The 12,780-nt window shown below is 36.8% G+C and overlaps 1 long non-coding RNA gene across 2 annotated transcripts in view; it reads left to right on the forward strand.

The window, feature by feature from the left end:
* The first annotated feature begins 8,615 nt into the window (after positions 1–8,615).
* The window catches only part of LOC135207647 (uncharacterized), a 359,652-nt gene continuing 355,487 nt past the window's right edge, over positions 8,616–12,780 (forward strand). For both annotated transcript variants that reach the window (XR_010313014.1, XR_010313015.1), the window contains exon 1: positions 8,616–8,756. This is a non-coding gene — a long non-coding RNA (uncharacterized LOC135207647). The remainder of the gene's footprint in view (positions 8,757–12,780) is intronic.

A 12,780-nucleotide genomic window follows, 5' to 3' on the forward strand; every position in this document is an offset into this window, starting at 1 on the left:
CCAGTCTTACAGACTAACTTAAAACAACTCATTGTCAAGTCACCCAAAAGGTCACACCTTTCCCTGGGAACTCTGTCCCACCGAAATCCAGAACCATCTGTACAAAGATACAGAACACATCCCGGTAAGTACACACACAAGTTTAAAGACAAAGTTAATAAAATGGAACATCTTACAAGATATCAAACAAGCCACCCCTTTGGCTAAAGTAAAGGTAACACTTACCCATTCCCAACCGGAATATCACTCACTGATAAATAAAAACACTTTGGCATCTGCCATCATGGCTTCGCCTTCCTCCCCGAATGTCTGTGCAAGTCTCTCCATAAACTTGGCATTATGAATAGAAGAGGCGCACACGCACATACGAACACACAGTTCGCTAGCGCCTCGCGGTTCTAGCTGCATCTAGTTTCACAAAGGCACTTTGGGAAGAGTTCATAAACTGTCGTACATTGACTCGACGAACTAAGCATTTTTATCTCACGCCATCCCCCAGAAACTCATTCATCAGCTACTCTCAGGTCGTTATCTCTGCACTGTCCTCCACATTCCACAGGTTACAGAGAATGCACGAACAATATATAATTAATCAAAACCCTATGTCTTACAGATTGCTCGGCCTCGCACCTATATGCTAGCTCCCGCCTAGCAAAATTGCTTATACAATATAAAAACATTGGCCGGCTAAAATAAAATAAGAAAAAAATGCACGTCATCTGGCATTATAAAATAAAGTCTTATCACGCTTTAATCTCCCAATAACACAAAACGCATTTTCTCTCATATTTTCTGCATTAGGATTCTTGAATATCCCTCTTCGCTTGTCTGCAAGTAGCTGCACAGACAGCAACAGGCTATAGCAACTGTAGGAAGACGTAATGCCTCCCTCATCGTAGAAGACTCTCACGGCTTCTTGTAGATCCCCCAAAAAAACACGCTGTAGAATTCTCTCGAACACCCATCATGGAAATACTTGTAATCACCCTGGACAACATGGCAGCAACCTCTCTTCACGGCTGGTGGACGTCTTGCTGGAGTCGGGGATCGACTTTTGGGCGTTAGTATGTCAGTCAAGTCTTTGGTCAATCTAAGAAAATTAACCCAAACATACTACTTCTATCAAACAACGATCTCAAAAAGGTCAGAAATACTAACTGAACGTCTCCCAATTAACTCCCTTAAATATGACTACTAAAATGATAAGTCATTATCACAACTCTCTAAGAAAAAGAAACATCAAGTTCTCCAATTCAATTCTCCAAACTCGCACATCAGCACACACACAACTCAGAAATCACAGCAACTCCACGGAATTCTGCACTCACATTTCGAACTCGAATGTGCTCACAAGAGAAAAAAAAGAAAAAATTCGTAACGAGCTCAAGAAAGAAAAGAATCACGTAACACCCAGACCCAAAAATGTTCTCTCAAGTTCTGACAACCCACAAAATCAGTAAAAATCTCCAACTTTTAACAGCAAAAACCCCTTTACTGCTCAATAATTAATCACAATGAGACTTAATGTTAAACTCCCATTTACGTAAATAGCAACCCTCGAAAAATTACACCTCCCGGTAAAATCAAATCTCCCGTCCAAAAAAGAAATGCTACTTAAGCTCAATCCCCAAATCATATCTCTCATAGGAAAAGGAAGAAAAATAATAAAAAAAAAAGAATAATCACAAGCAGATTTCCCCAATCACAAAATACATAATACATGTATAATATGCATAACTCCCGCGTTTTCCCCAAATGCTCCATGTAAAGTTATGGAATTTGCCAGAAAGCAAACTCTCATACATGCGCTTTCGTGAAATGCTATAGCCACATTTCCAGATATTGCAAAAATTCTGATCTGTCGCCATCAGAGGAAAAGAATCAGCACACGCTCATCACACGCTTGTCAGCAGAAAAATCACCTGCGGACGCATGCTCAAACAACAGCACAAAAATTGTCCAGTCAGACACGTAAGTTTGGAAACTCATGATTCTCAAGAAAAAAAGGTCTAACTGACACATTTCACAGAATTAACTCCAGGATATGACTAATGTGTTCAAAAATTTGTCTCGAAGACTTATTCTCTCAACATGACTTTTCCCCAATTATATTTCTCCAAGAATAACACACTTGTGAACATAAAAAATGCACACACATCTCCATATGACTCTTAATGCAGTAATGCCATTCGCCTCTAAATAGACACGAAATCAAAAAAAAGAGAACCTCAGAAATCTTCTCTTGTCTCGAAAAAAAACTCCATAACCACAAAAAAAAGGTCACCCGCCCAAGATTAATTCCAACTCCATTATGAGACATCATATCAATAATAACACCACTCCGGTTATAGAAATATTTCCTCCATTTGTTATAACCAACCCCCTTATATTATTCTCTTATTTCTCCAAAGCCACATGTCAGTAAAAAAACAAAAAAAAAGACACCACTCGGAGGATAGAAGAATAATCACCTCTATTTCGGCAAATACAAAATATTTACCTCTATTTCCACAATAACTCCATGTGGAACAAAACAAGGCTCCAAAAAATATATCTCCAAAAAATGTGCACTCAAGGCATCTAACTCACACACTCACAAATATTGCCCCATAATCTCCAAATATGTGTCTCCATTTGCAACAAAGATGGCTGCAAAATAATTGAACTAAACATAGCTCATACCACTATTGGCAAATATCAAAAATGGCCAAAAATATATATCTCCCATATATTATATCTCAAATATAACTCCAAAATAATATATACCTCCAATTATCTCTCCAAAATAATATATCTCAATTATATCTCAATTCTAACTCCAATTCTCCAGAGAATAACTCAATGTTATAGTAAAAAACTATAAAAAACTCACTCCATTTAGCATAACTGCTAAAAAAAGGGCAAAAATTCGGCAAATAAAACTGTCTAGAAAATTCTAGAAAAAACCACCAATGTGCCACAAGTCATTATAACAGAACTCCAAAATCACAGTGTCTTACCCAAGACTTCTCCATATGCACTACGACATAAGCCACTAGAAAACTTAACCAAGTTTCCTATCTCTCACAAAGTTGTCACAAATACAACAAAGGTATTGTGCAAGAAAACTCCCAATTCCTGGAACATAAATATCCAGAGAAAAAATATAGTGCCATTACGTATGCATTCAAAACATGCAAGAAATTCTCCCATATTACTCTATAGCATCAAATAGCTAAAACACGAACACGTTCCCGAACAATGACTAAGTCATGAACTGAGACAATATTCACACTAACTGGAGAGAAAAAAAATAAATTCAAATTCACCCATGGTAAAAAAACTTGTGTCAGCGATGGCTAATTTCCAAAAAAGGAGAAAAGAAAAATCAACGGCACCATTAACTATCTCCCGTAACTCACTAGATGTCAAGCAATTATCTGCTGAACTCATAAAAAAAAAAAGAAAAAAAACTAAAACAATGTGTTGTTAGTTCTTCCCATAATCACAAAAGATTTCACCTCCCTTGACAGCATTAAAACACACAGTATTAGTATAAAAAAAACAGTCATAGAAATATCATTATCACAAAATCACCAAAAAAAAAAATTGCTATCATCAAAATCATCAGTATCAGTACAAAAATTAACACCAAAGTTAATGCTTGTCCATTCTCCAAACCAAAAATTCAGCACAAAATTCAGCAAAATTCAGCAAAATTCCACACAATTCACCAAGATTCAGGTCAGATTCATCAGGATTCAGCAAAACTCATCCCCGTGAATCACTGAAATATTCTCCAAAGTTACAAGAACTGAACAAATAATTAACACAAGACTTCTCCCATTAATTCATCGTAATAATTCTCCTTGAATAATTATCTGTAATAATTATTGAATAATCTCCCATGAAATATCTCAAATCTCTCGTAAAAACAATTCTCCCGTAATGATAATTATACTTAAGCAAACTCCCGTGACACATCTCAAGTATAATAATTATTAATAATAATAATAATAACTCTCCAAAGCAATAATTCTCTTGTCAAAAACTTTCAAGTAAGGGTGAAATTCATATAGCATACAACAGTATTGCTGAATCCTATGGACATACAATTTCTCCCTGCATGCAACACCATGATATATAACACCATTGCCACACAACACAGAGACAACACCAATCATCGGCATTTCAAAGTAATTTGCTCCAACACAATAAAAAAAAAAATAATCTGTGTATCCCCCTTATATTTGTGTCTTTCAAGGCACAAAGAAACATATAACACATCCCGTGCATGTTAACTACTTTTCCCCTCATTTTCGGAAAGAAAAATCTCTTTTCATTTCCTTTTCTCTTCATCCAAGGGAGAGAAAAAAAATCTCTTTTCTTAAAAAAACTCTACGGGCATTTCACTTCATCAACTAATCAAATCAGCTGATATCTTAGCATTCAATTGTCAAGGCCAAATCCATCTCCCAACACAAGAAAAAAAAAGGAAAAGGGGCAAGTTCACCCACACTGAGACAAAAAAAAATTTCTCCCCCCCTGAGAAACAACCCCTCATCAAGCGGCAGAACAGCCCGAGGCATACCAGTAGTATCCCCCCATCTCCTTGAATAGTGTCTGAGGACCCCTACACCCAAGGTATACACAAGTGGCCCATCCCCTGCACTATCTCACGAGTGAGGCTAGTGGTACCCATGCAACTACCCTCCCAAGGGATGCCCGTACCCTCGCAATGCAAGGCGCCTCTCTGCAGAAATGTGCTGAGCCCTTAAAATTGTGGCCGCTCTGTGTCACTAAGCCAAATATGCTTATCCCATCCTAGTTTTTTAAACAAAGACGAATGCATACTCTATTATAACTTGCGTGAATAAAGAAAATACGTCTACTAAGGAAGCAAAAGACAAGAAAAATTATTGACCTCTTGAACCAATCCCATTTCCTGAAATATTTAAACAAAAACCCACTCCTTTTTGATAAACAATAGTTCTTTAACACTCACCACTCCATAATGGGAAAAAAGAGCTCGAAATTCTTCGTAAAAACGCGTAAATCTCGTCGGCACAATACAAACGCGACCGGTGAGATGACTCCTAGCAACACTCCCTTACAAACTAGACTGAGTTGCTTGTCTCACGACTCCCACCCTGAAGAATCTCGGTACGAGCAAATTTGATGACCCTAATAGAAAATCTTTCCTCATCCCCCCATCTCACGGACGGACATTTTCTCTACCCCTTTTTCTAACTGGCCAACCATCTCTACACTGGCGTTCCTAGGCATAGAAAAGCAAGAAAACTTTTTATATCCCATCTTTAACCGCTGACACCACTATAAAACATGGGGAAAACCTCCATGTATTTATAAGGTAAGCGTGAACACGAAACGGAAGGCAGACCCCATAAACTCCATTATTACACACAGGCTCTCTCTCTCTCTCTGGCTCCCGGCATCACCCCACCTCTCTCTCTCTCTCTCGGCAATCACCCCATCTCTCTCTCTCCTCCTCCTCTCTCTCTCTCTCTCTCTCTCCACCTCTTTCTCCATTCTAACAGGTAATGAAAATGAGAGAGTTGCATCATAACATAACGTTTATTTACAATAACTAAATCAATTAAAACTAAGTAATCCAGTCTACAGACCTAACTTAAAACAACTCATTGTCAAGTCACCCAAAAGGTCACACCTTTCCCTGGGAACTCTGTCCCACCGAAATCCAGAACCATCTGTACAAAGATACAGACACATCCCGGTAAGTACACACACACGTTTAAAGACAAAGTTAATAAAATGGAACACTTCACAAGATATCAAACAAGCCACCCCTTTGGCTAAAGTAAAAGGTAACACTTACCATTCCCACCGGAATATCACTCACTGATAAATAAAAACACTTTGGCATCTGCCATCATGGCTTCGCCTTCCTCCCCGAATGTCTGCAAGTCTCTCCATAAACTTGGCATTATGAATAGAAGAGGCGCACACGCACATACGAACACACAGTTCGCTAGCGCCTCGCGGTTCTAGCTGCATCTAGTTTCACAAAGGCACTTTGGGAAGAGTTCATAAAACTGTCGTACATTGACTCGACGAACTAAGCATTTTTATCTCACGCCATCCCCCAGAAACTCATTCATCAGCTACTCTCAGGTCGTTTATCTCTGCACTGTCCCACCACATTCCCCAGGTTACAAGAGAAGCACGAACAATATATAATTAATCAAAACCCTATGTCTTACAGATTTATATATATATATATATATATATATATATATAATATATATATATATATAATATATATAAATATATATATATATATATAATATATATATATATAATATAATAAAAGGAGCCCATAAAAACACCTAAAACCAAACCATAGAAGAGAAAAATACTATATTTCAGAGACTGCTGTCTCCCTCTTCAGGTATATTGAATGAGAAAAGTTTTTACAGAAAACATGAGGTATTATACCAAGCGGTTCATCCACAGGTAGCCAATTTAGGTCACTCCCACTGATAATCTTCCTTTAATCTTCTTAAGCGTTGGTTGAATGAAAATCTTGTCGATGACATCTGAATCCCATGCTCCTTTTGAGATGTTCATTACCTGCCTCTGTTTAATCAAGGCCGATTCCATCATTTGATTCTTGTACCGGCAGTTTGCTGCTCTTAAATTACATGCTATGGATGAGATATAGTTATGATATTCTAACATTTTGGGTAATAGATGGGACAAATTTTAATGAATTCCTTTCAAAATTAAATGCTTATTGTGCCAGCATCAAATTTAAAGTTGAATGGGAAACAGACAACAAAATTCCTTTTCTTCATGTTTTAATAATCAGAGACATGACAGAATACAAATTTACCATATACAGAAAACCAACGTTCTCACTTTCATACATTCACTACTTTAGCTATCACGACATTCCTATCAAGATAGGCGTAGCCAGCAACCTATTCTTAAGAGCCTTATGAATTTGTTCCCCTGATTTCCTGGAAAAAGAATTTGAATTAATTTGTAAGCAGCTTTCGTCTTTAAAGTAACCTGACCATATAATTCAGAAAGCAATTCATAAAGCAGACGCAATTTTCTACTGACCCCCTCAAGACAAGACCAGAGACACACCCAACAATAAAATAAAAATTCCATACCTGGACAGGATTAAGACGGTGACCCAGACCCTCGGAAAATCTAACTCTTTTGCATTTACTTACCCAAACACCTCAGCCAAATCCCTGATTAACGTCCAACAAAAGACATCCCCCAAGGACACAGGTGTTTACGAAATCCATGTCAGGACTGTGACCAGTCTTACATCGGATTTACAGGAAAATCACTTCCCCAGAGATTAATACAACATAAACGGTCAGTTAGGTATGGACAACAGAACTCAGCTATTTTCAACCATATAAATGAACATAACCATAGAATAAACTGGAATTTGTCACGTATGATTTATAGCAGCAACTGCCGGTACAAGAGTCAAATGATGGAATCGGCCTTGATTAAACAGAGGCAGGTAATGAACATCTCAAAAGGAGCATGGGATTCAGATGTCATCAACAAGATTTCATTCAACCAACGCTTAAGAAGATTAAAGGAAGATTATCAGCGGGAGTGACCTAAATTGGCTTACCTCTTGCCCCTATGTGTGGGCGCCCATGGTATGTTTTCACCCTGAGCATGAATATTTAGATAGAGATGCTTGAATTTTCCAGAGTTGTTATATATATATATATATATATATATATATATATATATATATATATTCCCAAGTTCATGAACATGATCTAAGGCATCCATAATGATGGGTGCTACTTGTAGCTGCTTTAGAAATTACAATGGGTGACATGAGCTCGCAGTGAACCAAGTTGGTTCACTGAGGTTTGAAATGGGGAGCTGATATCGACAAGAGCATCATGTATACCCCGTCTTGCAGATTGACTCCCCTATTATTGATGATATATGATAGAGACCAATAAACACTTCCATAACATCTGTCACAGCGCACACGCACTGATTCTTGTTCATTACCTTGAATATCTTGTGTCACATCAATAATAATTCCAAACTTACCAGACGTATCATTTATTAGTAACATAAAGATCCCGTCTTAAAAAAAAAAAAAAAAAAAAAAAAAAAACAGCATCTCTAGTTATCTAGTCGCCACTTTTAAAACAGCAAACCAGATTAAGCAAAAAAAAAACTGTAGCATTTCTAATCTCCTCTCAAATATGCTTTTGCATTTGGAACTTACAAGTAGTAGAAAGAGCAGTAAGAGCACATAACTTATTTATTTACTTACTTCAACCATAACAACGTCTATCCGACCTGACGTTATTAATAATCCCAGCTGGTTTGATAACCAACTACTTCACAGATTATCTCTGAACGCAACATTACTGGCAATAACATATGAAAACAAAACCTATCTTGTCCTAATCTAATATATGAATTTATGATATTGAACACGAATGTCTCACTATTCTATAATTCTTTAAATTTGTAAATATAAAAATATTTTATATATTTTCAATGTTTATATTTTTTTTAGTCTTATATGCATCTGATAAAGCGTCTCAATGGACCACTTAACCGGGACAATTTAAATTAGAGGGAAGTACAGATTCATGATTCACTCTGTCGTTGAGGCGCGGTTCCGTCACACCTATGTATTTTGTACATAGTGCAGTGTATTTATAGTGCAAGCCAAGACAATTACAAACTAAAATGCTGTGTTGCAAGGGGCGGCAAACAACGAATTCGCGGTAAGTGCCGTTGGCAATTCAGTCATTGCATATCACATAGGCCAACTTTATTTTCATCTCAATGCCTAGGTCATCATGGTTAGCCAATGGTTTAATGAGGGAGCGTCGCACGGAGATATAGTTTATTAATGAAAATTGTAACTGAATAGTATAGAAAAAGGTGTATATAATACTCCGCAAGTGATTTAATCTAAGAAATATAAAGATATAACGAGAAATAAACCTTTTAACTTCCAACACCGAAGTAGGTAGTACTAAATATGGCGGAAGCTCGACGGGACGTCGTGGATGAACACCATCCCGCTAGGATGCAAGTTAAAATATAGACACGAGATGGCGAATTTCTCATTATCGCCGTGTATTTCTTAGATAATGCCACCTGTACTGCATTGTATACACCCTTTTGTATATTGTTGTCATAATTTAATTAATAAATAGTAGTACTAGTATCTCCTGCATGGCTCTTCCCTAGAATTAGTAGCAGTTGAAGTACGAATGGAGTTGAAAAGAATCCTTGCTTATGTTACATATGTAGGCAGTTGAGAACGTTTCGTTTTGTAATGCATAATATAGCCTAATGTGGGAAGTACAAAGGGAGACGGTGCCCTTCATCCCCCTTGACCATTTCTGGGCACAAATTCACAATACTCTTAGTTAAGGTTAGGCCTTGGGAAGGTCAGGTTAGGGTGTATTAGTTGAAATAGGCCTAGGCCTATGTCTTGAATCTACTTTTAAACTAGGTAACTTGTCCGGCAGGAATAAGCTAACGTGCAGCTCTTCTTCACGGTTACCAAATCCTTAGTGGAAAGAGCTAATTAGAGTAGGCCTAATTATTAAGTAGACTAGGCGTAATTTAGTGATGTTAGCACTGTATTGTATTTATGTTATAGTATATCGGCTAACTCATTCTAGCCTAGCTTGCTGTGACTCAGGAACCTTGGCCTATGGTTCAGCACATTGACTTCAGGCCCCTATCTCCATATATATATCTATGCGAGTTGTGGTAATTGGATGTGCGTGCGCTTTTCCTTCCTGCTTCTAGGCTAGGGCTTAACAAGCAGTGTCATGTGATAAGTTTGGAAACGATACCATGACCTCTAAATGGCCTAGACTAATCTAATATGATTGCTGTTGTAATTTCAGCTCACAGTGACCATACCTATAATCATACCATGCATACGGGGTTAGGACAGCCCCTGTATAGGATATACGTTTTGCAGCTTTTGGGGACTAGAAATGTACTGTTCACAATGGCTTGAACCCCATAAGGGAGTGGGCTATCAGTGTACCTTGCGCGGTAAAACTGCAGATATTACTAAGGTTCTTTGCAGCGTCCCATTGGCCCTTAGCCACAACCCCTTATTCATGCCTTTACTATCCCTCCACTCAAATATTTTCACTGTCTCTTAACAGTTGTTTTAACATTATTTTCAAAGTTGAATAACCTCTTAGGTCCCAGTGCTTGGCCTTTGGCCCAAATTTTATATTTCAGTTTCAATTCCAATTGACGGTGGGAAAAGTGAAAATAAGATTTTAATTAGTTTAGGTAAAACAGCTGCTGGAAATACTAGACAGCACAAATGGAAATGTGACCCAGTGAGACTTAATTCATGAGAATCATGATAGGATAAAGCTAGAGTTGGTCCCATATAATTTAAGTCTTAGCTAGTGTATGTAGACTATTTGATTTAATTGTCAAGTAGGCTATATTGATGGAACTCATAATCATGGGGAAATAGTAAACAGAAATGAAAATATGCAATAGGTTAGGCCAACAAATTTAATTTATACTTGGCTGCATCTTTACCAGTAATGCTAAAAATATCAGAAGTAGGTCTGAACTTAAACTGCTTTTATTTTTGATGTGTAGCCTACACTAGCCTTTAAAGTAAACTTTAATTTAGTTACATGCTGGGTTGTTTTGAGAATACAGTAATGATTTTCATAAAATGTTAGTAATGGTTGCCTAACCCTATAAAACAGCACAATATATGTGAATTATAAATCTATAATAAATAATAACAGAATAATGTAAATAATATTCCAGTATTTCAATAAATTCTAAGAATTTTTGTTCTATACCAAAATGTTCACAAATGTACAGTTACAGCACTTAGGGTTTGTTAAGCCTTAAAATTGTAGAAATTGTAGATTGGAGAGCTTTTCAAGTCTTGTTCATTCTAATGTGCTGCTCTTCATGTATCTTTTTTGTAAAGTAATTATGAAAGTTCCTGTATCATTAACCAGCTGGGAATAGTTTTGTAATGTTGTAGGGACTCAATTAATGATATTCATTTTATGTGTTGTATAGTAGGTGGTTGGAGTTTTTAGAAATTCCATCTTCATTTAGTCATTAGACAGATTGGTATTACAGTACTAGATTTAACTTGACGGTGTTTCATTAGATGATATTTTAAGAATTTTATGAAAGATTTGGGAAATAATGGTGCTATATTGCAAGTATATGTGCAAAACAATTGGGGGTATGGATTTTGTGAGGTGTCCAAAGTTTCAAGAAAGCATGACTCTACAGTACAGTGTTTTGGCAATTAGGCTAATATATTATTGAAAGCAATTGATTTTAAATGTTGAATATATCGCAGTTTTTCTGTATATATAATATATGGGGCAGTGACAGTGGAACCAGCCTCTTAAGCCTTTTTGTCAGGTTATGTTGGGTGGGGGTGCCCAAGAGCTTCCCAATATGGGCACATTAATGACGAGAAAAACAAATAAGCAAGTTATGTAAGCATATATGTAACTGTATGATTTATGTTCATTGAGGTTCAGTCACATGGATGGATCTAGGAGGAGAAAAGTCTCTTTATGTTATGATAGGACTTATATATTGCTGAACCAAAAACCCCCGATTTTCCTCTGTAGTATCCCATTATTGTAAGAAGGATGATGTAAGAGCTGAGCACACCATTTCCTATAGAAGTGAATTTCAAATTCATGTAAGTTACATTGAAAACTAATAGAAAATACATATATTTTATATTCATACTAGGTATGCATTAAAAGTATCATTACCATTTAACCTAGCCTAGGGCCAGTCATTATGTGCTTGGTAGCATCACTGTGTGCCTAGAGTGGAGGTATTTAAAACGTACTTTTACTGTGGTCAAAATTGCTGTTGGTTGTACTCAAAATAGCTAAACAAGTCTTCATGTAAATGCCGTAATTAGTGGGCCTTTTTTCATTTGGAATAATTTTCAGTTTCATCTCCATACATAATACCAAGTATCATTTTGTTTTCAATGACTAGTCAGACTTTATGAAGAAGCATTTGGTTTATACTTAGCAATAAATTGTAAGGTGGGTGATATGAAACTCAGTTAAGATACTGGGAAGTCAACTCTCAACTAATACAGTATACAGTAAATGTTTGAATGAAGCCACTGCAAGATATAAATGGCATAATTGAACCATTGCATTAATTTGCCAGGAGAGGAAAATAATCATTTGTCAATAGTCGTTATTACCCTCAATCGTTGGTATTATTAAAAACTACACATAGGTCTTGAAATGGAGAAACATCCACATTCATGTGTGGGTACAAATATATCTTAGAATAAATTATACAGTGAGCTTTAGGGAGTCTGCTCAATTCCCCTTTTCAGTCAGATCCACGAAAGCTCTCCATATAGAATTATTTTGAAGTATACAGGGTGTCCATAAAGTCCCAGTACCATTACAAGTATTTATTGCTCAGAAACCATGTAACATAGAGTAATGCAGTTTTATTGTAGAGCACTTCATGTAATACATTCCACATGTGCACCTCCCGTTGCCCTCACAATGTCGAGATGATAATACATCTCCCTTCATACGCGCTGCAGCATGGAATATCGTTTCGACATTGTGAGGGCCACTGGAGGTGCACATGTGGAATGATTGCATGAAGTGCTCTGAATGTAAAACTTGAGGAAATGTAGAACATTCTACACACAACATTACTCTATGTTGTATGGTTTCTGAGCAATAAATGCTTGCAATGATACTGAGCTTTATGGACACCCTG

This window comes from Macrobrachium nipponense, chromosome 34, assembly GCF_015104395.2.
Source record: "Macrobrachium nipponense isolate FS-2020 chromosome 34, ASM1510439v2, whole genome shotgun sequence".
NCBI classification, from domain to species: Eukaryota; Metazoa; Arthropoda; class Malacostraca; order Decapoda; family Palaemonidae; genus Macrobrachium; species Macrobrachium nipponense.